The sequence below is a fragment of the Triticum aestivum genome, chromosome 2B (assembly GCF_018294505.1).
Source record: "Triticum aestivum cultivar Chinese Spring chromosome 2B, IWGSC CS RefSeq v2.1, whole genome shotgun sequence".
NCBI classification, from domain to species: Eukaryota; Viridiplantae; Streptophyta; class Magnoliopsida; order Poales; family Poaceae; genus Triticum; species Triticum aestivum.
The window spans coordinates 38,404,693-38,429,438 of NC_057798.1; the positions used below are offsets into that span (position 1 = coordinate 38,404,693).

Genomic DNA, 24,746 nt, shown 5'->3' on the forward strand with positions numbered 1-24,746 from the left:
ACGGTTGGTCTCGGCAGTGTGGTGCAGTCGAGGCTCGGCATCTGATGCGGGTTGACGGACTCGCGCAGGAGGGCGACGTTGTCTAGCATCATGGTGGCATTGACGGCAAAGAGTCCTGGTAAGGTCGATGCAGCAGTTCTGTTATGAGGATGGATCGATGGAAGATGGAGGTGACGACCCTTGCAGCGTGCGGTGCTCACTGAGAGTGTGCTGGACCGGTGTGTGACCGAGTCTAGTAGTGGCTTTGGGTCGATGCATCAGTTTTGATTTTGGTGGTCGCCCTCTCCCGAGCACTCCTGCAGCCGGCCGCCGCCCGGTCTGGCTGCTCCGCCTCCTGTGGTCCGGCTCTGCGCGTACGCGCCGCCAAGCTCCGGCTTCCCACCGCGTGCGCTTCTACTATCTGCCACGAACCTGGGTAAAAAAAGAAAAAGGGCCGGCTGCGCATGTGAAGAAAAAGAGAGAAGAAGGCCGGCTGTAAGAAGTAACAAGAAAGAAGGGGCCCGGCTAGGCCAGCCGGCACGGGGGGGCAGTTGGGACGGGCCGGCCGGGACGCTCCTCGACTGCGCAGAGGATCGGGGCCCCTGCCGGACGGCGCCTCCGCCCCGGCTTCCCAAAAACAATGTGAGCTCCCGTCTGCATATCTTTGCACTGCGCACAAAAACAGATAACCCGGAGCGACCCTCTGGGGCCATCTCCACTTTCTTCCAGCTGCTTTGTTGTTCGGCCCGGGGCTGGTCAGTTGGCCCGACACGTTCTCCCACTAGACGGCTTAGTAGCATGTTGAGTGCGGTGTGCCCCTTGTCAAGGACTGTAATGTTTCTTTAAGATATGATTATTGATACGGCTAGTAGGACTTAGAAGGTGAATGTAGTTTGTCTCAATGTTGAAAATACGGAACTGTAATTGGTACTAGTACTTACTGTATTTTGAAATCAGGTTAGCTGCTACATTTCTATGGATGGAAAACTCAGAATAAAACAATCCAGAGATTCGGTCATCCTGCAACGGCCCTGCCAAAATTCAAGCACAGTCTTTTTAGCAGTGTTGTATCATAAAACGTGCTTGTTCTGCATCTGCAAATGACCAACACACATACCAGTATCAAGAAGAAATTACTGAAAGTACGGTTAGACAATGCTACCCTAAAGAAGTTATTGATACCAGTATTAAGAACTTTAAGACCAAGAAAATAACTGCAGGGCTCCAGGCCCCCAAACAGCACGTGCGCATTACTGCAGTGAAAGGAAAAATGTTTGAGATGTGTGTATACTGTATATGAAGCAATACCAGAGTGGGGTGCTAGGACAACATCAAAGATGTTTGCAGGATTAATTATGTTTTCCTGTATTAGAACTGTTTCCCTTTCAAACTTACCATTCAAAGATCTTAGTTTTGACTGCAATTTTTTCCCTATACATGCATTTCCAGATGACCATGTATATTTAGTGTTTTTTTAAATGTATGCTACAAGGTTGTTTCCATTGGATATCACTTCATACGAAATGAACATCTTTAGTGTTTTTATTAATTCTTCTAATTTGATTATATCTCAAATGTCGCTGACCTTGGTTTAATTCCTTCTTTTACTACTCCCACCGTCTGAAAATACTTGTCATCAAAATGAATAAAAGAGGATGTATCTAGATGTATTTTAGTTTTAGATGCATCATTTTTTGTCCATTTTCATGACAAGTATTTTCGGACGGAGGGAGTACTTGGTTTACAGGTGGTATGGTAGAAAGAAGGAGAGTACTGTTGATTCCTGCAATTAGTCTCACCATTGGCTCCCTTTAGTATAATCTGGAGAAGGGAGCAGCAAAAGCTGAATTTACTGACTGTGAGTTTTCAATCAATATCCCACCATTTGAAAAATAGACTGGTTTTCTGTACTTCTAGTCTGCTACAACACATATGCTTTGAAACTTTAACCTATTAAGACTGTCTTTATAAACCTTTAGGTATCAGATATTTGGATAGTCGACATTGTAGACAAGTTTTGCTCTACTAAATTAGTTTTACCTTATGGCCGTAATCCCTCATACCTTGTTAGCATATTTTGTAGACATTTTTTAGTTCGTTGGTCTCTTGGTACTTCGGAAAAACATTTCAACTTAAGAAGCTACTGCCAGCGGATGTATATAGCTATCTGCTGCTCAATGAGCTCATGTTTAAAAGTTTTAAGTCATCTAGTTTCCCATTCATAACTCATATAGGAGTTCATAAGTAAAATTTGGAATCACGCCTTACTCTTTGATGTTGCAATTATAGTGCCAGCGCTTTGTGGGAAGGATTATGGAAAGACGAAAATGAGTTATCCAGATTACACTGAAACTGAATCAGGCCTCCAATACAAGGTGCTTACACTGCCATTCGATGATTCCTGCATAATACTCAAAAGTTCAGATTTATTAGGTTCACAATTTTCATGAGGAATTACAGGACTTGCGGGTTGGAGATGGCCCATCCCCAAAGAAGGGAGAGACAGTAGTGGTGAGTAGCAAGCATCACATTTGCGTTGGATTCTAGCTCATTTTGTATGTATGTTCTTCAGCTTTATTTGTTTAGGTGTGCAACCACGATGTTGACATGGATTTGTGAATGCACATCAGATTGATTGGGATGGGTACACAATTGGATACTACGGTCGCATTTTTGAAGCTCGAAACAAGACCAAAGGTGGTTCTTTCGAGGTACAAATGCTGCCTGAAGTTGAAGAAAAAAAAAGAATATTCTCAGCTTCCTTGGCATATATATTTGTTGAAGTATAAACTGAGTTATTCCTTCAGTTCGATCAATTCCCCTGTTTTGCATTTCCATGTAGGGTGGTGATAAAGAATTCTTCAAGTTTAAGGTTGGATCAGGACAGGTGATTTACTAATTACACAAGTACTACTCAAATACGCCTCTGGTAGTCTGGTTTCCTAATAGTACCATTTTTGGACGTCGGCATGATCTCCAAAATACAAATTTGACAAATAATTCTATAATAATATATTTGTAAATACCAAAAAATTATATATTGGGAAATTTTGTATGTATCCAGTCTAAACACTTAAAAATATATTGTCAGTCACTATTTTGAAATTAACTTTGTTTACGATCAAAACAACAGCTTCTCTAGAAGTCGGGTGATAGTTCGCTTACACTCTTACACTTAATTACATTTAGAGGTTTCACTCCATTGTGTATTCTGAAGCTACTATTTGTTACGTGCTGATAAGTAGCATCTTAATAACATCAATTAGGTAATACCAGCCTTTGAGGAGGCTATGACAGGCATGCGTCCCGGTGGAGTTAGAAGGTCAGTCCCACATTTCCATAACCACAATTTCTAAATGTATTAACGCAACTTTTAACCATATTACTGATGCCCACACCCTTCAGGATAATACTACCACCGGATATTGGATACCCAGATAATGACTTGAACAAGTTAGGCCCAAAACCGACAACATTTTCGGTAATATATTTCCCTGAATTCAGAAGTTTTTCTATAATTTTGATGATTAGATAACAAAAGCACCATATTTTTCTTACAGGGACAAAGAGCTCTAGATTTCGTTCTAAGGAATCAGGGATTAATAGACAAAACTCTCCTGTTTGACATTGAGCTTATCAGGATAATTCCGAGTCAATAGTATACAAGGTTCCTCCCTTCCCCCAAAGTGAATCTTCCTTGTCATTTTCTCTTGTTCATCCTGTTCAACTGAATAAAATGTTAGGAGCTTGGGCTATTGCAGGGAAATTTTGATGACCAAGAAGCATACAGTTTGAGCATGGAATCAAATCCTTTGATGATCATGGGATATGTAAATATAAATACTATATACTTGAGTATTAGTAAAAAGCTTTGATATCGTCCACCCATTTTGTTGTTTAATGAAAACATACTAAGGATTTTAAAGTGCAACCAGATAGATCGAATCTATTCTTGAAATAGACAACTTTAACACACTCCCTAGATTGGGTTAATAGTTGAATAAATACTTGCAGCACACAACTTACACAACACGAAAAATTATGTACTCTTCATGCACATTTCCTGCCTTTTATTTTATTTTATTTTATGCACTACCTAGATTAATTTTGAAGCCTAAGTATTAGGGATTGACAGGGAAACATATACCCATAATACACCCTCTGTTCTCTAAATATAAGTTGTTTTGGCAGTTCAATTTAAACTGCCAAAATGTTTTATATTTAGAAACAGAGGTAGTACCTAGAACTAGAAGAGAGAACATGTGCAACTAACTGCATATGCTTCATTTGTTTTGCTCTTTTTTTTGCCATGTCTAGGAGCTGAAAGCTTCAGCCTCGGTGATCTGTCCTTAATCTGTTTCAGTCTCCTGCAAAAGGGAAGCTTTTGTAATCAAAATTTGACTGGAAATTTGCAATATGCCCTTCTTTTGAATTATAATATCATGAATTAAGCATATAGAGTGGATTTTATCTGATATTGTCCCCAATATGTACTTCTTTTATCTGCCCAAATTAGAGCAGCAAGTATATATGAAATTTTATCGGATATTGTCATTTATTCTGAAAATATGGTTGTTCAAAAATTGTGTGTGAAATGATGCTGTTTCATGGAACATTCTTGTAGAACCTCTATGTCAACAAAAGCATTTAACTTTGTCAACGGGAAAAGTGAATTAGTTGGTACCAAAGTTTGCCCCGCAACTAAAATTTGATGCTTTGGGTTGAATTTTTTTTCCCACTTCAACTTTTGCTCTAGACAGATGGATGGTAGACTGATAGTAGGTTTGACCTTCCCTAGCTTTAATGATTTCGATTTGGAGCTTAGGAACCGTGTTTCATTTGAACTAAGGTCCTATTCATTCTAGGTCATCTTTGTATTTCCACATGAAGTTTTTGCGTGCTGTCTTTCTTAGTTAGCCACACATTTGTTCATGTTTGAGTACCTCACTCATTAAATTTGTATGAGGTGATTATACACAGTGACTAAATAGTCTTTTAGTAACTCCTTGTATTAACTTCACTTTCAAGACATTCATCAATGAACACAGAACCCTATTCGTCCCACCCCATGACTCACGTCTTGCTTGAAGCTATGGGCTTAACAACACGAATTCAAGTCGCACTGCTAAGTTTCTTGATGCTTCGTAACCCCACCAAGTCAATTGTGTGCTTCAATGCTATGCATTTTAAAGGAAATTCATGCTCTTACAATTTACAAACGTAACCTACTATGCTATGTTCCATTGGCTAGAGAGCATTGGATTTATTGTCTGGGTATCTTCTTGAAACTTCTTCCACTAAAACACCCTTCTATGCAGTGTGGCGGCAGTCTAGAGAAATTGGGCAAACCAAAGACCTTGATGAAAAATCATTGATGAATGGTGGCCATATTTAATACATGACATGAGAAGATTAGTACTCCCACCGTCCCATAATGTAAGACAATTTTTGACACTACACTAGTGTAAAAAACGTCTTACATTATGGGACGGAGGGAGTAATTTTGAAAAATCTCTTGATCTAGACCACGTTCTGAGCGTGTATTCTGCCAATTTGTGATGGAATCTAGCAGTTCATGCAGAATCGTCGTGAAATTAATTCAATTGCAACGATGGAAGGGGAGATTTATGGGACATCCAATTTCGTTTCTGTTCATCTAGCAACAAAATTTTGAAGCTTTTGGGTTGAATTTTGAATTTCTCCACGCATCTGTTTGTTTCAGATAGATGGGCTTTAATGTTTTTTAGTTATGGCTTCTCAACTTGTTCACTTGGTCTACATATCACTACTCATGTGTACTTCTTCCTGTTTTCTGAATGGAGTTGTTAACTGATTTCTTTTATGTTGATTTGCACATTTGATCATGCTTCAGTGTCACACCTTCAAGCAAATAGCGTTCCAGGAATAACTTGGCACTAAATTCTCTCTAAGAGCTACACCAATGAGCACATGCACAACACTTCAGTACCATAATGACCTTGTGTACTCGAAATACATCAGCCTGGCCTATTTGTCTTGCCCCGTGAGTCAAGCACATTACTTTTCTAGTTAAAGCTCTGTCCTACAATGTACAATACCCAATGTTTGTTACTCCTACAAGAAGAACATGGATCTCTGGTGATATGCTATGGAAGCATACTATGGGGTTAGGAAGCATCAGGAAAAGTAGCAGCGAGGCGTGGATTTTGATAGCTAGTGAACACTAGAGGGACAAATTTTTTGCTGAGTTTTAGTGCTTTCATCCGATTGAAGTTGCTGATGAATTGTAATAACTTACAAGTTCGCTACCTGGTGGGCAGTTGATATCTACCTTATTAAGTAGCCTGATGATTTGCAGTTTTTTCTCGAAAAGCGGAGTACCCCGGCCTTTATCACACCATGCACACAACCATATTATTAAGCATGAAATAAGTTCAAGCCATGAGTGCTTGACAGTAGAAACAAATAAGCAGAAAACACGACCACAAACGGTCGAACCCGAGATTACATAGCTCATCCACATAATCTACAAGTGGCTCACCAGCCAAACTGGTTAAACAAACTTTGCGCAACTGTTTCCAGTCGGCTACACCTAGAGGCCATAAGCGCCCGTGCATCCACACGCTGCAGTGATGACCACATACGTGTTGAAGCTATAGCTATGTAGATAACCTACAAGAAATTTAGAGAAGATGGTTTGTTAAAGACGCAATCATTCCGGCAATTCCATATTGCCTAGAGAATAGCACAAATTCCCACACAAATTTGGCCCTTGAACTTATGATGAATACCACCTAACCAGTTTTAAAACAAATTTGAAATGCTCGTTGGCGGTGCTAAATTGTATGTAACATGAACCATGCGCCAGATTAATGTAGTAAACAAATATGACAATAAAGGATTAATTGTCTCCTCCTGATCACAAAAACAACATTTTTTGCTGCCATGCCAGCTATGCTTAGCAAGGTTATCTTTAGTAAGAACAACCTCCCTCTGCAAAAACCACATGAGAACTTTGAACTTGGAAGGAACTTTTATTTCCCACATATGTTTTTTTCTTTCGAAAATAGGTCCAGAATCCATAAGATCCGCATATACAGACTTCACAGTGAAGAAACTATTAGTGGTCAACCTCCGTTGAAAAGAATCTGGCATCCGAGTTAGATTAATTGACATCAATCTAGAAACCAAATGGATCCACTTAGTCCATTTGACGCCCAGTAATGCCCTGCAAAATTGGATGTTCAAAGGGCTATCCCCAAGAACAGAAGCCACTTAATCCTCTTTTCTGAACACATTATTATATAGGGTTGGGTATTGTAGAGCTAATGGAGTGTCACCCAAGCAGGTATCTTCCTAAAAACTCGTCGATTGGCCATTGCCAATCGTAAAGGAACATATCTTAAAAAAGGATGACTTGACCTTCATCAAGCCCCTCCAAAATGGTGAATCAGTAGGCTTAGCATCAAACACCTTCCTTGTTAAGCAACTTATACAACCATTTGCCGAGTAAGCTTATACAATGATTTGCCTCGCGATTTACATGACCACTGAATCATTGCTCATCACATAGCTGTGCTGTGAGGTGGCTGCTTCTCGTGTTACTTCGGCCTTAGTGGACCTTGTTTGTCGTTTCGGCCTACCATAGTTGGCTAGGGATCACGGCTTGGTAACACTAAATTGCTTTTGTATGTAGTGTGTGGTATTTGAGACGGACCAAGTATGCTTGGTGATCATACTCTAATTGATTGCTTCACATCATCTTTGCTACAAATGATGGATTTAGATAGAGCTAGACTTATAAATCAAAGAAGCCATAACATGTGTACATATTAATTAAAGACATGTAGATTACGGCCTCCATGTGCTCTTGTCAACTATTATTGGAATCTAGCTATTCATGTAACCTCCTCACCCCTCCCCACCCCCACCACAAAATTACAAGTCTCAGTTGAAGTATTTGAAGCTTTAGGTTGATGTGTATGAATGTGATTATACATAGTGACTAAATAATCCTTTTTAGTACCTCCTTGTATCAACTTCACTTTAAGACACGCATCAATGAACACAACACTACAATACCATAATGCACGTGCTACCCATGATACCATTAGCTTGCGTGTTTGTTGCACCCCATGACTCAAGCACATTACTGTTCTTATTTGAAGTTGTGGGCTAAACAACACATATGGTATATGTAGATATGTACCACAATATAGTAGCGGCACCAGCATGATAGCCTATGTTTGTAAACTGTAAGAACATGGATTTCATTTGACACTTCTTACCCTCGAAGAACACAAAAAACTTTCTGGGGTTAGGAAACACTAGGAAACTTGGCAGTGCGGCTTGAGTTCTCATGGCTAGAGAGCATTGGATTTATTGTCTGTGTACTCTTCTTGAAACTCCCATATGTTGTTTTGTTCCACTAAACCACCCTTCTATGCAATGTGGGAGCAGTCTAAAGAATTTGAGCAGCCTGCAGACCTTGATGAGCAATCATTGGTGAATGGTGATCCTATTATAAACACATAAAGCAAGAAGATGTCTAATTTTCAAAATCACTTGGTATATAGTCCATTTGTGTCGACATCTTGCAGGTCATGTAAAATCCTAGCAAAATTCATTCAGTTGCAAGGATTGAAGGAGTGATTTATGACATATCAAATTTTTTTCTCTCCTTCCGACAACCAATATTTGGAGCTTTGGGTTGAATGTTTTCCCCACTCATCCTTTTCTTTCGGATAGATGGGTTGATTTTGACCTTCCCGACCTTTAATATTTTAGGGTTATAGCTTTTTTGTGACGGGTTATAGTTTTGAAACCTTGTTCACTTGGTCCACATATATACGACCCTACTCATGAGTCTTTCATCCTTTTGCCTGAATGGTGAAGTTGTTAATTGCTACCTTCTCTAACCGCACATTTCTGTCATGCTTGGGTTGCACACCTTCTATTGCAAGACATGTGTTTATATACACACCAAATAGCTCTCCGGGAATTCCTTGCACTGAATTCTCACTAATGGTTACAACATTGAACAGATGCATAGTACTCTGATACCATAATGACCATGTGCTACTCAAGATACATCAGCGTGACCTATTTATGGTACCTAATGAGTCAAGCACATTACACTTCTAATTTAAATCCATCACCTACAATGTATATGGTGCCAGTGCAATACCGTATGCTTTGTTACTCCTACAAGAGGAACAGGGAGCTCAGATGGTATATTCTATTGAAGCATACTATGGGGTTAGGAAGCATCGGGATAAGTAGCAGCACAATGAATTTTTTTCTTGCTAGCAGCTACTTGATGACCAGTCCACAGTTCAGCTTTCAAACTCCCATGTCATATTTCATTTCAAGAATTTTTTTAACTCAAGATCTATTAGGGGAGTGAATAGGGACATTTTCTTTGCTGAATTGTGGTGCTTTATACTTGGTTCAGCCGATTGATTTCACTACAAAGCTGTTAAAAGTTTGTCACCCAGTGGGGAGCCTTTTTTTTGGATGAGCAGAAACTCAGTGGGTAGCCAATGGCTGCTTTAAGTAGCCTCGCGATTACATGACCCGAGGCCCATTGCTCATCATGCATTTGTAATGGGAGGCATTTGTGTTTACTTTTTCCCGAGATGGGTAGGCCATGTTTGTCGTTTGAGCCCAACATAACTGGGCCAGGATTGCGAGTTGTTAACACTATATCGCTCTTTTTTCCAGCAAAAAAACCCCATATAGCTCTTGTATGTTGTGTATGGTATTCCTTTTTTTTGCGGGAAAGTGTATGGTATTCCAGAGAGATAAAGTGCTTGGGGATCATACCCTAGCTGATTGCCTCACACCATCTTCACAAATTGATAAGTCCCAGGTGAAGCATTGAAGCTTCTTTTCTGAAATGGAAGCTTTTATTTAAATTCCGTTCCTTTTCCAGTTATCTCTTTGTTATACTAGATATATGGGTAATTGTAGGTTTGACTTTACCCAACTTTAAGGTTTCTGATTTTTAGCTTTGAAACCGTGATGACTTGATTATATTGTACAACACATATATTGTGGGATGCGAGTGACAGTATATCAAAAATCCAAAATGTTGCTTGATCGATACTTCAAATGTGAAACTTTGTGATTTATTTCCTCTTATCATTTTGTTCATCAATCTTCCTCTCTTAAAAATTGTCCATCCAACTGTCCAAAAACATTTGGATGCACAGTCACATTTCGTTGTAGTTGGGCATCTATCGTACATTTCTTTTCTAATTTATGAGCAAGTATAGTTGTGTGACCTACATATTTGTGTTTCTAGATTTGGTATACTACGAATTGTCTCTACATCTTTTACAGTGAGTTAGTACTTGATTTACTTTACCGAAAAAGGCTTCCGTCCCGCTTTATATATAAAGCAATGATCACCAACAACCTGATACAAACGCACGCCATCACAACAAACACACACACACCCAAGGCAAGACATACAGGCGTAGAGTGCAGCAACACTACCCCTATCTACAAAGAGATGAAGCCGCATACGACGATCCGTGGACTCCAAAGCGGCGCCTTCAGGAAGGATACAACACCGGAGAGCCTCCACCGCCCGATCCGAGGATCAAAGTTTCCCCTGAAGCAAAACGACGGGCGGTGAGAGCCACCGCGACGCCTCCAAGAAGGGAACGAGCTTTGCCGACGCCGGTTTGTCCGACGAAAGAACATGTTTTCACCCCGGCCAACACTCATCGCCACCGAACGCCATACCCCGGCTGCCATGCTGCCAACACGACCATAGTCACCGGGCAGCACCGAGCCGCTGGCTGTGCCCAAATGCACCGCGCTACCACCACCAGGGCCGCCGCCCCGGCATCCAAGACCTAGGCACCACCTGACCCGAGACCCGCCGCTACCCCAACCGAAGAGACGAGCTGAAAGACCCCGCCTTTCGCACCCCTGGACGACCCCCGGCGCCGAGGCCCAATAGGTCGGATAAAACTGGCCTCCATTGCCCTGTCGTGTAGCCCCGAGCCCGAGACGAGCTGGGTCGTGCCGCCGGGCGCGAGACGAGCTGGGTCGTGCCGCCGGGCACGAGACGAGCTCCGTCGTGCCGCCGGGCGCAGTCCTGCTGCCGGGCGCAAGATGAGCTCGGTCCTGTAGCCCTGGGCGCGACAGGAGCGATGGACCATAGATGGGAGAGGGCCAACCCTTGGACTGAAGTATTGCCTGAACAACGAGGAGATGGAGCGAAGGTCGAAAGGTCCCGCAGACGAGTCGACGCCGGAGTAAAGCCGGTTGTCGCCGTGGGCAGAGCCACTGAGCCACCATGTAGCCGCCGCGCCCCCGGGAGGCCACCGCCATGCACCAGACCTCCCGCGCCGCCGCCCACGGCCGGATCAACAGCCACACCAGGCCGCTGCCCCACCCGCGCCACCCACCATGAACCCAGCGCCAGATCCAGGACGAACGCGTCGCCACCCTCCCTGCAGCCGCGCAGTAGCCACCCCTCCCACCCATGCAGGCAGGAGGGAGACCTCCAGGAGCAGCAGAAGGAGCCGCTGGCGGCCACCAGGCCATCCGCCGCCACCGCCCCCCGAATCGGCCCAGGATCAGACCAAGATCGGGGCGCATCGGCCGCGACGGGCTCCACCACCACGCAGCCCACCGCGCCGGGCCACAGGTCCGCGACGCCCGCCACCATGCTGACGTGCCCCGCGCTTGCGCATCGCCGCCATCCGAAGCCCGGCAGCCCGCGCCGGCCGTCTTTGAAGGATGGGTGAGAAACCCCGCCGCGCTGACCGGGCTTTGCCCAGTGGCACGAACCAGCGGCGGCGAGGGGAGGGAGAGCGGAGGGAGGTCCGCTGGCTCACGGGGGCGTCGCGGGAAGGGAGGGGGGAGGGGTCCTTTTGCGAGTACCATTTGATTTACTTTACCCACTACTTTACCACTGATATATCATTTTAAGAAAAAATAAAAGAAATCATGCTTTCTAAAATGTAAAAAACAAAATTTGCAAACTTGGTGAATGGCCCTACTTAGGAGTATTTCATCTTTGCGCCAATCTGCCGGAATGTTGAGATTGTTGCTTGTTGTCTTTTCTGCTCATTCGGAGATTAGTTCACGCCTGGGTCTCCCACACAAACGCACACATGTCACTGCACGCACACACTCATACGCACTGAATAAGGCCTGCTTCGGTAGACCCCCCTCCACAAACCGTATAGACAGTGCGGTCATTTCATCAAACCGTATATCCATACGGATATATGACACGTATAAGGCATTGTACCTATTTTTTATTAAACTTGAAAAAATAATGCAAGCAACGTGAATCAAACTCAAGACCTCTTGGTCTAAGGACCACCACTCTAAGCATCTAGGACGGGAGCTCCTATTCGACGCATTTTTGCGTCGAACAGCTAGCCGACGCACGCACAGACCCCGTGACTGGGCCGGCCCAATAGTGGGCGCTGTAGCAAAGCAGCTATGATGGAAAAAGAACAAAGCGTGAAAAGGGTGTCAAGGCCTGCTTCGTTAGACCCCCCTCCACAAACCGTATAAGGACAGTGCGGTCATTTCATCAAACCGTATATCCATACGGATATATGACACGTATGAGGCATTGTACCTATTTTTTATTAAACTTGAAAAAATAATGCAAGCAACGTGAATCAAACTCAAGACCTCTTGGTCTAAGGACCACCACTCTAAGCATCTAGGACGGGAGCTCCTATTCGACGCATTTTGCGTCGAACAGCTAGCCGACGCACGCACAGACCCCGTGACTGGGCCGGCCCAATAGTGGGCGCTGTAGCAGAGCAGCTATGATGGAAAGAACAAAGCGTGAAAAGGGTGTGTAGCAAAGCAGCTATGATGGAAAAAGAACAAAGCGTGAAAAGGGTGTCAAGGCCTGCTTCGGTAGACCCCCCTCCACAAACCGTATAAGGACAGTGCGGTCATTTCATCAAACCGTATATCCATACGGATATATGACACGTATGAGGCATTGTACCTATTTTTTATTAAACTTGAAAAAATAATGCGGGTGTCAAGGCCTGCTTCGTTAGACCCCCCTCCACAAACCGTATAAGGACAGTGCGGTCATTTCATCAAACCGTATATCCATACGGATATATGACACGTATGAGGCATTGTACCTATTTTTTATTAAACTTGAAAAAATAATGCAAGCAACGTGAATCAAACTCAAGACCTCTTGGTCTAAGGACCACCACTCTAAGCATCTAGGACGGGAGCTCCTATTCGACGCATTTTGCGTCGAACAGCTAGCCGACGCACGCACAGACCCCGTGACTGGGCCGGCCCAATAGTGGGCGCTGTAGCAGAGCAGCTATGATGGAAAGAACAAAGCGTGAAAAGGGTGTGTAGCAAAGCAGCTATGATGGAAAAAGAACAAAGCGTGAAAAGGGTGTCAAGGCCTGCTTCGGTAGACCCCCCTCCACAAACCGTATAAGGACAGTGCGGTCATTTCATCAAACCGTATATCCATACGGATATATGACACGTATGAGGCATTGTACCTATTTTTTATTAAACTTGAAAAAATAATGCAAGCAACGTGAATCAAACTCAAGACCTCTTGGTCTAAGGACCACCACTCTAAGCATCTAGGACGGGAGCTCCTATTCGACGCATTTTGCGTCGAACAGCTAGCCGACGCACGCACAGACCCCGTGACTGGGCCGGCCCAATAGTGGGCGCTGTAGCAGAGCAGCTATGATGGAAAAAGAACAAAGCGTGAAAAGGGTGTCGAGTAGGATTCGAACATACGACCTCCTTCTCATGTACCTGAGCAGCTAACCAGTGGAACCAACAAACGTTAGTGTACAAATGGGAGCGTACATGCATAAGAACTACACGGACAGCTGTTTTGAATTTTTTGGAACTTTATCTGGAAATTCTGATTCTTTGTAAAAACAAACAATGTTTGAAAATCTAATAATTTCTTGAACAACTCGAATTTTTTTCAAATTTTGAAAAAATAAAATAGAAACGTGAACATGTTTCAACAGAAAACATTTTGAAATTCCAGGATATTTGATGAAAACCCAAACATTTATTGAAATTTGAGAAACAAAAATTTAATACTGGGAACAATTTTTGAACAGTGCAAACATTTTTTTAATTCCAGAATATTTCCAAAAACTAGAATATATATTGAATTTGAGAACAAAATTTGATAATGGGAACTGTTTTGAATTGCTGAACATTTCTCGTAATTCTCAAACATATTTTGCAATTCCCGAACATTTTTTGGAAACACGAACATCATTTGAAAACAGGGACAGTTTTTAATATTCTGAGCTTTTTCGTAAACATGAACATTTTTCGAATTTATGAGCGAAATTTTAAAAGAGGAACAATTTTTTAAATCACGAATTTATTTGCAATTGTTAGAACAAATTTTGAAATGGAGAACAATTCAAAAATCCCAACAAAATTGAAACATGAACAAATTTTGAATACGTGACCAAAAATTTGGAAACGAGAACATTTTTGAAATGCCGGTCATTATTTGAAAAGTTCTGATAAATTTGAACAGAAACATTCCAAGAAAAAGAAATGCTATAAAATTTGTATAGCGCGAACTCTAATGAACAGAAAGCAGCGGCAGATTTGAAACATTTATGATTTTTCTTATATTTCTTTGAAATAATGAACAGTTTTGAGATTTTCATTCTTTCTGAAAACACAAACAAATTAAAAAAACGTGAAAAATTTTCGTAATTCCAAACATATTTCATAAACAGGAAGAAAGGGTGAACAAATTTTGAAATCTGGAACTTTTTTCTAAAATGCGAACAATTTTTGAAAGTTCTGAACATTTTGAGAAAACTCAAACATTTTTTCAACACACAAATGAATTTTGGAGACGCGAACATATTTTTTTGGAACGGAAACATTTTCTAAACTACCCAAAAAACTGAACAGGAACAATTTTTCAAATTTCAAAACAAAATTTGGAAACACAAACAACTTTTGAGTTTCCCAAATATTCTTTGAATTTGGGACATTTCTTTAAAGCACAAACATTTTCTAAATCTTAAGAACAAATTTTTAAACAGAGAACAAATTTAGAAGCACGAACAATTTTTAAAAGCACGAACAATTTTTGAATGTTGAGAACAAATTTTGATATGGAGAACAAATTTGGAAGCTCGAACAATTTTTGAAAGCACGAACAATTTTTGAATCTTGAGAACAAATTTTGAAATGGAGAACAAATTTGGAACCACGAACAATTGTTGAATGTTGAAAACAAATTTTGAAATGGAGAACAAATTTGGAAGCGCGAATTTAAATGGGAAGATTTTTTGAAACTCCCAAACATAATTTGATATGTGAAGAAAAAGAAGAAAAAAAAGAGAAGAAAAAGGAATTGAAAAATGAAATAAAGAAACAGAAAAATGAAGAAAGAAAAAGAAAAAAACAGGAAAAAGAACAAAGAAAAAGCAAACAGAAAAAATTTGAAACGAACATTTTTTGAATCTTGAGAACAAATTTTGAAACGAAGAACAATTTTCAAAATTCCCGATCAAATTTGGAAGCAAGAACAGTTTTGCAAAAGCACGAACATTTTTTGAATCTTGAGAACAAAATTTGAAACAGAGAACAATTTTGAAAAATCCAAACAAATCATTCGTGCTTTTATAAAAATCCAAACAAATTTTGAAATGGAGAACAATTTGTAAAATAACAAACAAATTGTAAAATGGAGAACAATTTGTAAAATAACAAACAAATTGTAAAATAACAAACAAATCCAAAAATCCAAACAATTTTGAAAATCCCAAACAAATTTGAAATGTGAACATTTTTTAATACATGAACAAAAATTTGAAAAAGAAGAACATTTTTTGAAATTTGTGAACAATTTTTGACAATAGGCATTTTTTGAAATCCATGCCGTTACTTTCAAATTTCACAAATAATGAACAAAAATAATTCAAATTTTCTTTGAAAAAACAGGAACATTTTCTAAAAATACGGAACAAAAATTTGAAAGCAGAAACATTTTTTGAATTTGTGAACAAATTTTGTAAAATGGGAACTTTTTTTGAATTTGTGAACAAATTTTGTAAAACGGGAACATATTTTGAATTTGTGAACATATATTTTTAAAAGAAGATAAGAACACATATGAAAATAAAAACTAAAGAAAGAAAATGTGTTGAAAAGAGAAATTAACTTGAAAAGGAAAACAGAAAGAAAACAAAAAAGAAAAGAAAAGAAAAGAAAATGTTCTGAATATGAAAATATTCAAAAAAACATTCAAAAATTCGAAAATTCAAAAAGAACATTTCTTAAAAGCAAGAACATTTTTCGAAAATTAAGAACAAATCTGAATATGTCTTAGTTTACGAAGATAAAATAACGTTGAAAAAATAACAAGAAAACTAAAACGAAAAAAAAAGAAAGAAGAAATTAGAAAAATAAACAGAAAAGAAAGAAAAAACGATTTAGGGAACCATCTAGAAGGTTCCCAAAACAAGAGAAAACCGGCTGGGAAACTCTAGAAGGTTCCCAAAACCGGAAACACTGGAACACGTTAAATGGGCCGGCCCAAGGGTAGCGCACGATCGTTGGCTCTGTGCGTTTGGTCGACTGTTTGACGCAACGAGCGTCCAATAGGAAATTCCATCTAGGACACCCTAAGGCTTGTGCCTATGTACTTCTTTTTCTTATTTTACACTACTACGGTTCGTGGCTGGGCTGGCCCATTGTGTTGACCAGCCCGTTTATCACTATTTCTTTTACGTTTTTTCTATTCATTTACTTTTTCTTTTTGAAGAAAAGCTCATACATATCAAAAAAGTCTCAAAAGTTCAATAAATGTTCGATTTTTAAAATTCTGTTCAGAAAGTACAAATATTCGCATTTAAAAAAATGCACATATATGTCAAAAATTATTTGCTTAAATAAAAAATTCTGACATCATTATAAATAATATTCTGAACATCTATTAAATAGAAAAATTGTTCGTTCATTGTTTGATTAAACAAAAATCTTCCTTTATTGTTTGCTTAAATAGAAACATGCTCAGATAAAAAAATCAAACACTTCTAAAAATAATAATTAAAATATATCAATCAGTGACCTTTTTATTGTTCAATTTTTAATTCTTTTTCATTTTTTTGTTTCTCATTTTTCATATTTTGTTCTTTTTAAAATAATGCTCACCCAAAAATTTCCACACACTAGCATCACTATGAAAAGCATCCATGATAATAATTTCGTTGATTTATTAGATTTTATACATTTTCTAGGATTTTTCGGTAAAAAAATCAAAAAACACTAGTCAAACATCACGCAACGTGCGTTCAGTGTCCGAGCTATTCCAAATTTTGCATGGAGGCCTGCCATAATTATGGCCACATGCTGGCAAAATTTGGTACAATTTCATGCATGCCAAGAAGCACACCATGTTTAAAGGTGGTGGTTCGGGTAGACCGGTACGGCAAGTCAGGGTGCACTTTTTTCACATGAATAAAATGGACCCAATATTTTTTCACACACTAGCATGACCATTCGAAGCATCCATGATAAATTCATTGAGTTCTAACATTTTATGCATTTTCTATAGTTTTCCAGGTGAAAAAACGCTAAAACACTAGCCGAACGTGATGCAACTTGCGATAGGTGTCCAAATTTCTTTAAAAATTTCATGGAGGTCTGTCATGAGAATGACCACATGCTGGCAAAATTTGATGTCATTTCATGCATGGCAAGAAGCACACCATGTTCAGAGGTGGTGGTTCAGGTAGGCCGGTAGGACAAGTCTGGATGCACATTTTTTTCATAACAATAAAATAGATCCAAAAATTTTCCTCACACTAGCATCACCATTCGTAGCATACATGATAATTTCCATTGAGTTCTGAAATTTTATGCATTTCCTAGGGGTTTCCCCGTGAAAACACCCTAAAACACTAGCCGAACATGATGCAACGTGTGTTTGGTGTCCGAATTCCTTAAAAAAATTCACGGAGGTCTGCATGCTGACAAAATTTGGTGTCATTTCATGCACGGCAAGAAGGACGCCTGTTCAGAGGTGGTGGTTCAAGTAGGTTGGTAGGGGTAAGTCTAGATGCACTTTTTTCCACAACAATAAAATAGACCCAATTTTTTTCCTCGCACTAGCATCACCATTCCTATCATACATAAGAAGTTTCATTGAGTTCTAACGTTTTATGAATTTTCTAGACTTTCCCCGGTGAAAAACCCTAAAAACAAAAGCCGAACGTGACGCAACATGTGTTCGGTATCCGAATTCCTTCAAATTTTGCATGGAGGCCTTCCATGAACATGCCCACATGCTGGCAAATTTTGGTGTCATTTCATGCATGGTCAGTAGCACACCATGTTCAAAGGTGGTGGTTCAGGTAGTCCGATAGGGCAGGCCTGGATGCATTTTTTTCACGTCAATAAAATGGACCCAGAATTTTCCCACACACTAGCCTTGCCATGCAAAGCATCCATGATAAATTTCATTGAGTTGTGGCATTTTATGCATTTTGTAGAATTTTCCCGGTGAGAAAACCCAAAAACACTAGCCGAATGTGACGGAACATGTGTTCGGTGTTCGAATTCCTTCAGATTTTTCATGAAGGCCATGCCATGAGCATGCCCACCTGTTGGTAAAACTTGATTTCATTTCATAAATGTCAAGAAGCACATCATTTTCAAAGGTGGGGGTTCAGGTGTGCCCGTGGGGCAAGGCTTTTCTTATTTCTAATTTCTGTCAATAATCAACATGTTTTTATATCTGAATTATTTCTTGAAATTTGTCAACAATTTTGTAATTTTAAATTGTGTATGAAAATTTTATAAACATAAACAATTTTTTCAGAATTGTTAATAAATTCCAAAATATTGATGTTGTACACAAATTGCAAACCACATACTTTTTTGAAAAATCTATCAAAAATATTTAAACACAAAGATCTATTAAATTTATGAAGAAAAATTGTAAAATGGGAACATTTTTTAAAAATTTCAGAATTTTTTAAAATTTTATAAAAAATATTTGAAAACAATATTTTTTTTGGTTTTCCCAAAATATTTGAAATTTTGAAACAGGTTTTAAAATGAGTAATATATGAAATGTTTTGTTTAATCGAACAACAAGCGAAAAACTTTTCTACTTAATAGATGTTAAAAAAATTAATTATATTGATGTAAGCATTTTTCTATTAAACGAAGAATTTTTTGACACATCTGTACATTATTTTTAAAATGCGAATATTTGTACTTTATGAACAAAAGTCTAAAATGCTAACATTTTTAAATTTTGAACAAAATTTTATAAGCGTGAGCCTTTTCTGAAAAAGGAAACAAAAAAGTAGAAAAAATACAAATAGAAATAACGAAAAAGAAATATGATGAAATGATAGATTCAACAATGGGCCGGCCCAACCACGAACTGAAGTAGAAGAAAACAAAATATGAAGTTACTATTTACAAGCATCAGGATGTCCTAGTTGGTTAGTATGGTCATCTTTAGACTAAGAGGTCTTGAGTTCAAGTCATAGTATGAAAACAATTGTTGAATCTGAACGTCATATAATGTGAAAAGACCATCCTACCCTTTATTATGAATGGGTATAGAGAAATCTTAGCCGTCAATGTGTTTAGGGGGGTCTACCGAAGCAAAAGTAGCTGAATACAAGTGTATCTACTCCACCGTTGCAATTAATACATATCATAGTATGTGTGCCTACCAACGGAACTAGGGGCAGGACCCCAGACATCAGAAACTATTAATTGCAACGTTGAGGAAAGTTTGACAACATCATAGGCTTGTTTATTGAATCTCCTAAGCTCCGGAATCAACGGGTAAAGCCCTCGAACGCATCTACCTCGATATAGTACCTTCTTCGTGGCCTAATCCTTTATCAAAAAGAAAAAAAGGATGTAATTCAATAAAGACACGATTGTCAATGGTAATGCGATGAAAGGATAGAAGATTTTAGTTGGCACTAGGGACATGCAAAATTTTGTGAAGATGAATTTTACGAGAAGGGGTACGTATAACCGAATGACCAATGTGACGTATGCTCATACCTGCACCACTGGCGGTGTGAATCTGGTCCATTGCATGATACTTATGCGCATTGATCAAGGCAGTGCGGATGTTGTTGAGGCGGCTCAAGGACTGCGACAAGAACATACTTGCCAGTGCCGTCTAGAGAGCATGCGCGGTGGTGACCGCGGTCACCGCGACGAGCACCTCTTTTGTGAGGTTGTTGAGCAGGTAGCCAAGGACCTGCTAGTCCTCCCTCACCCAGATGGGGAGGAGAGGGTTGGGCTTGGATGTCTCCTTCCCGTCCTTGTCCTTGGTGACGAGATGGCGGGGCGGTTTTGGCATGGTGCCGTCGACGTAGCCATAGAACCCGGCTCCCCTCAACTGAGATGTGACTTGGGTGCGCCACAGGACGTAGTTCGTCCGGGAGAGTTTCTCCGTGACCTGACCAATTAGATTTCATTGGATGGCACTGGAGGAAGATATGGCTGGCACTAATGGAGATCGAAAGCTAGGTTTGGAAGAGGAGGCTCTGATTACCATGTGCGATAGGCGGAAACGTCTTACCTCAACCTGAGGCGACGTGCTTCGTGTTTATAGGCAGGGGTGCACCTCCCTGAAGCGCGTACATCATTGGAGATTTTACAGGAGGTGTACAACGTGGAGAACAAGAGATAGAAGTAGTTACAGGAGATAAGGAGATAGAATTACATATGAACCGAACCAACTATCTATCCTAGATCCTGCGCCCTTGGACTCCTCCATACGTGACATGATATGACACGATATACATTGTGCCTAACACCCTACCTTAATCACAACTTCATCAAGTTGAGATTATGTTTTAAGTCTTCAAAACTTCTATTAGGTAGAGCCTTGGTGAATCCATCTGCAATCTGAACCTTGGAATGCACAAAGTGAATATCAAGTTGTTTTTGAGCCACTCGTTCTCTGGCAAAGTGAAAATCAATTTCAATGTGTTTCATTCTGGCATGAAAAATAGGGTTAGCAGACAAATAAGTTGCACCCAGATTGTCACACCATAAGCATGGAGCTTGTTTACTTTTTACACCAAGATCTTTCAATAAGGTCTGCACCCATATGATCTCAGCTGTAGCATTTGCTAATGCTTTCTACTCCGCCTTAGTACTGGACCTGGAGACAGTAGCCTATTTCCTTGCACACCATGAAATCAAGTTAGGGCCAAAGAACACTGCAAATCCCCCCAGTGGGACGTTTGTCATCCAAACAACCTGCCCAGTCAGAGTCCGAGAAAGCACTAAGAAGTGTGGATGATGACTTGCTGAAATTGAGACCAATGCTAAGAGTGTTCTTGACATATCTAACTATTTGCTTAGCAGCAGTCAAATGAACACTAGTGGGTGCATGAAGGAACTGACATACTTTTGTTAACAGCAAATGAGATATCAGGTCTTGTAAGGGTGAGATATTGAAGTGCACCTACCAGACTCCTGTATTTGGTGCTGTCTTCTTGACTCAATGCTTGTCCTTCTGTGAGAGACTATTTTTCTGAACTGGATAATGGAGTAGGCGAGGGTTTACAACCTTGCAAGCCAGCCTTCCTTACCAGAGCAGATGCATATTTTCTTGGGATAAGTGAAGTCCATCATCTTGTTTCTTCACTTCTATCCCTAAGAAATAGTGCAAATCTCCAAGATCCTTAAGAGCAAACTCTGTACTGAAATCCTTCAACAATCCTGTTATGCCTTCATCAGATGAGCTTGTAACAATAATATCATCAACATAGATAAGAACGAATATGTGAGTATTGCACTTGTTATAAATAAATAGTGAAGTGTTAGACTTAGAAGGAACAAAGCCAAGAGTTTGCATCTTTTGACTGAGACGTGAATACCATGCCCTTGGAGCCTGCTTTAACTCATATAATGCTTTGTCAAGTCTGCACACGTGCAATGGTGCATGTTTGTTTTCAAACCCAGGAGGTTGTTTCATGTATACTTCCTCTTCCAGAACACCATGGAGGAACGCATTCCGTACATCTAGCTGTCTGAGACTCCAGCCCCTGGACACAGCAATGGACAAAACAAGACGAATGGTTGCAGCTTTTACCACTGGACTGAATGTGTCCTCATAGTCTATACCATACCGTTGCTTGAAGCCTTTTGCCACAAGTCTTGCCTTGTAGCGATCAATGGTGCCATCAGATTTTCTCTTGATCCTGAACACCCACTTGCAATCAAATAAGATTTTTACCGTGCTGTGGAGAGACCAAGTGCCACGTTTCATTTCTTTTCAATGCCATGTACTCTTCATGCATGGCCTTCTTCCAGTTTTCATCAGCCAGGGCTTCATCGAGTGTGTGTGGTTCACCTGTAGAACACACCATGCCATATTTTGTAATATGCTTATAATTAATTGGTTGAATTACCCCCTGTTGCAGCCATGTACGTCGTGGTGATGAAGTAGTCGGCACGGGTGGCGCAGAAGATCCCATGCAACCTGTAGGAGTTGCAGAAGGAACCGATCCCGAGGCAGAGCGTGGCGAAGCAGCAGCAGATTCATCGGCAGGATCTGCGAGGAATCTTCTGTGGTCGCAGATGAAGACGTGCAACACCTCGGCTCCGCAAAAGATCCCGGCGGGCGGGACTCGTCATGACGCCGTGATGAAGGGCCAGCGTCCGCTGTGCCAGAGGCGGTTCCCGCGCCTGTCCGCCGACGCAGACCATGTCGTTTGTAGCAAACGGGTTGGACCGGGAACCGGGCCCCCGTAGACCCAATAGGAGGCAGACAAGTGGTGGCGTGTGGTTCGCTCAGGTTGGTGGAGGCACCGCCATGAATCGCACATGGCCGCGTGGCAGACGCGGGCTCGCTTGCAGGCGCGCGGTCGGCGGCTCCACGCACAGCTGATGGCGCGGATTCCTGAGGGGATTCTGCTGCCCTGCAGCAGCGACGGATCCCAAGGCCGATTTGCTGGGCAGGTCTGCCGCAGCTGCAGGAACTGATCCCGAGGCGGATTTGCTCCCTGACCGGGGCACATGAAATATGGCCCATTCACATCATTTTCCATTCTGTTTTCTTCTGCAACATCACACAACTCATGCACAATGGTTTGAGGGTTAGTCAACATATAATCACCATGGTTTCGTTCCCCTTCATCAAAGTCGGTGACAGAAGATGGTAGAAGGAGAATTTCTTTACGAAGTAAAGCACCGGCGTTTGGATGAAGATCGACAAAGGGAAATTTGGTCTTGTCGAACACAACATCGCGAGAAATATAAACACGCCCAGTAGAAACATCTAGGCACTTAACCCCCTTGTGTTGGGCTCTATAGCCAAGGAACACACACTGTATAGATCGGAACATGAGTTTGCGAGGATTGTACGGACGGAGATTGGGCCAACACGCACAACCAAAGACACGTAGAGATGTGTGGTTAGGCTTAACATGAAGAAGCCGTTCTATGGGGGCTTCATTGTTTATGACACGGCTCGGGAGCATATTAATGATATGAACAACAGTGAGAAACGCTTCATCCCAAAACTTGAGGGGCATGGAAGCACCTGCTAAAAGAGCTAGACCAACTTCATCAATATGCCTATGCTTGCGTTCGGCAGAACCGTTTTGTTGGTGAGCATGAGGGCACGATACATGGTGTGAGACGCCAAGTGTTTGGAAGAAGGAATTTAATTTTTCGTATGCCCCTCCCCAGTCGGATTGAACATCAATGATCTTGCTATCCAACTTGCATTCAGCAAGTGCTTGAAAGTTTTTGAACACTTGGAAACCATCGGATCTTTTCTTAAGAAGATAGATCCAAGAAAATTTGCTCTAGTCATCAATAAAGTTTATATAGTATGTGTGCCTACCAACGGAACTAGGGGCAGGACCCCAGACATCAGAAAATATTAATTGCAACGGTTGAGTAGAAACACTTGTAGAAATAGGATAAGGTAATTTATGACATTTTGCTCTTTGGCAAGAATCACAAATAGTTTCAATATTTCGCTCACCAACAAACGAGAGCTTATTTTTCCTAAGCAAACGTTCAACAAGAGGAAAAGAAGCATGCCCTAAACGATCGTGCCAACGTGTGTTGAGGAAAGTTTGACAACACCATAGGCTTGTTTATTGAATATCCTAAGCTCCGGAATCAACGGGTAAAGCCATCGAACGCATCTACCTTGATATAGTACCTTCTTCGTGGCCTTATCCTTTATCAAAAAGAAAAAAAAGGATGGAGTTCAATAAAGACATGATTGTCAATGGTAATGCAATGAACGGATAGAAGATTTTTGTTGGCACTAGGGACATGCAAAATTTTGCGAAGATGAATTTTACGAGAAGGGGTACGTATAACCGAATGACCAATGTGCCGTATGCTCATACCTGCACCACTGGCGGTGTGAATCTGGCCCTTCCCGTGATACTTCTCGCGGAGGGTCACCTTCTCTAGCTCCCCCGTGAGGTGATTGGTCGCGCCGCTGTCAAGGTACCAATTTGGATCGACACCATAGGATCCATCAGCAGTAGTAGCGACCTTGTCATCATCTTCAGAAGAGGTATCATCTTTGTCAAAGCGATATCAGCAATCTTTAGCGGTGTGTCCAGGTTTCCCGCTGATCTGACAGCGGACGGTGTCAGGGCGTGACCGGCCCGAGCCGCCGTGGCGACCCCTATTGTTGGTGGAGATGGGGCGGCCGCCGCAGGAACCAGAGTTGTTGGTGTTGCCGCTGCTGTGCTTGCCCTTGGCGCGAGGAGGACCGCGATGACGGGAGG

The 24,746-nt window shown here is 41.1% G+C and overlaps 1 pseudogene; it reads left to right on the forward strand.

Moving 5' to 3' along the window:
* Positions 1 to 1,731: 1,731 nt before the first annotated feature.
* LOC123043335 (peptidyl-prolyl cis-trans isomerase FKBP19, chloroplastic-like) lies at positions 1,732 to 3,638 on the forward strand (annotated as a pseudogene).
* The last annotated feature ends 21,108 nt before the right edge of the window (positions 3,639 to 24,746 follow it).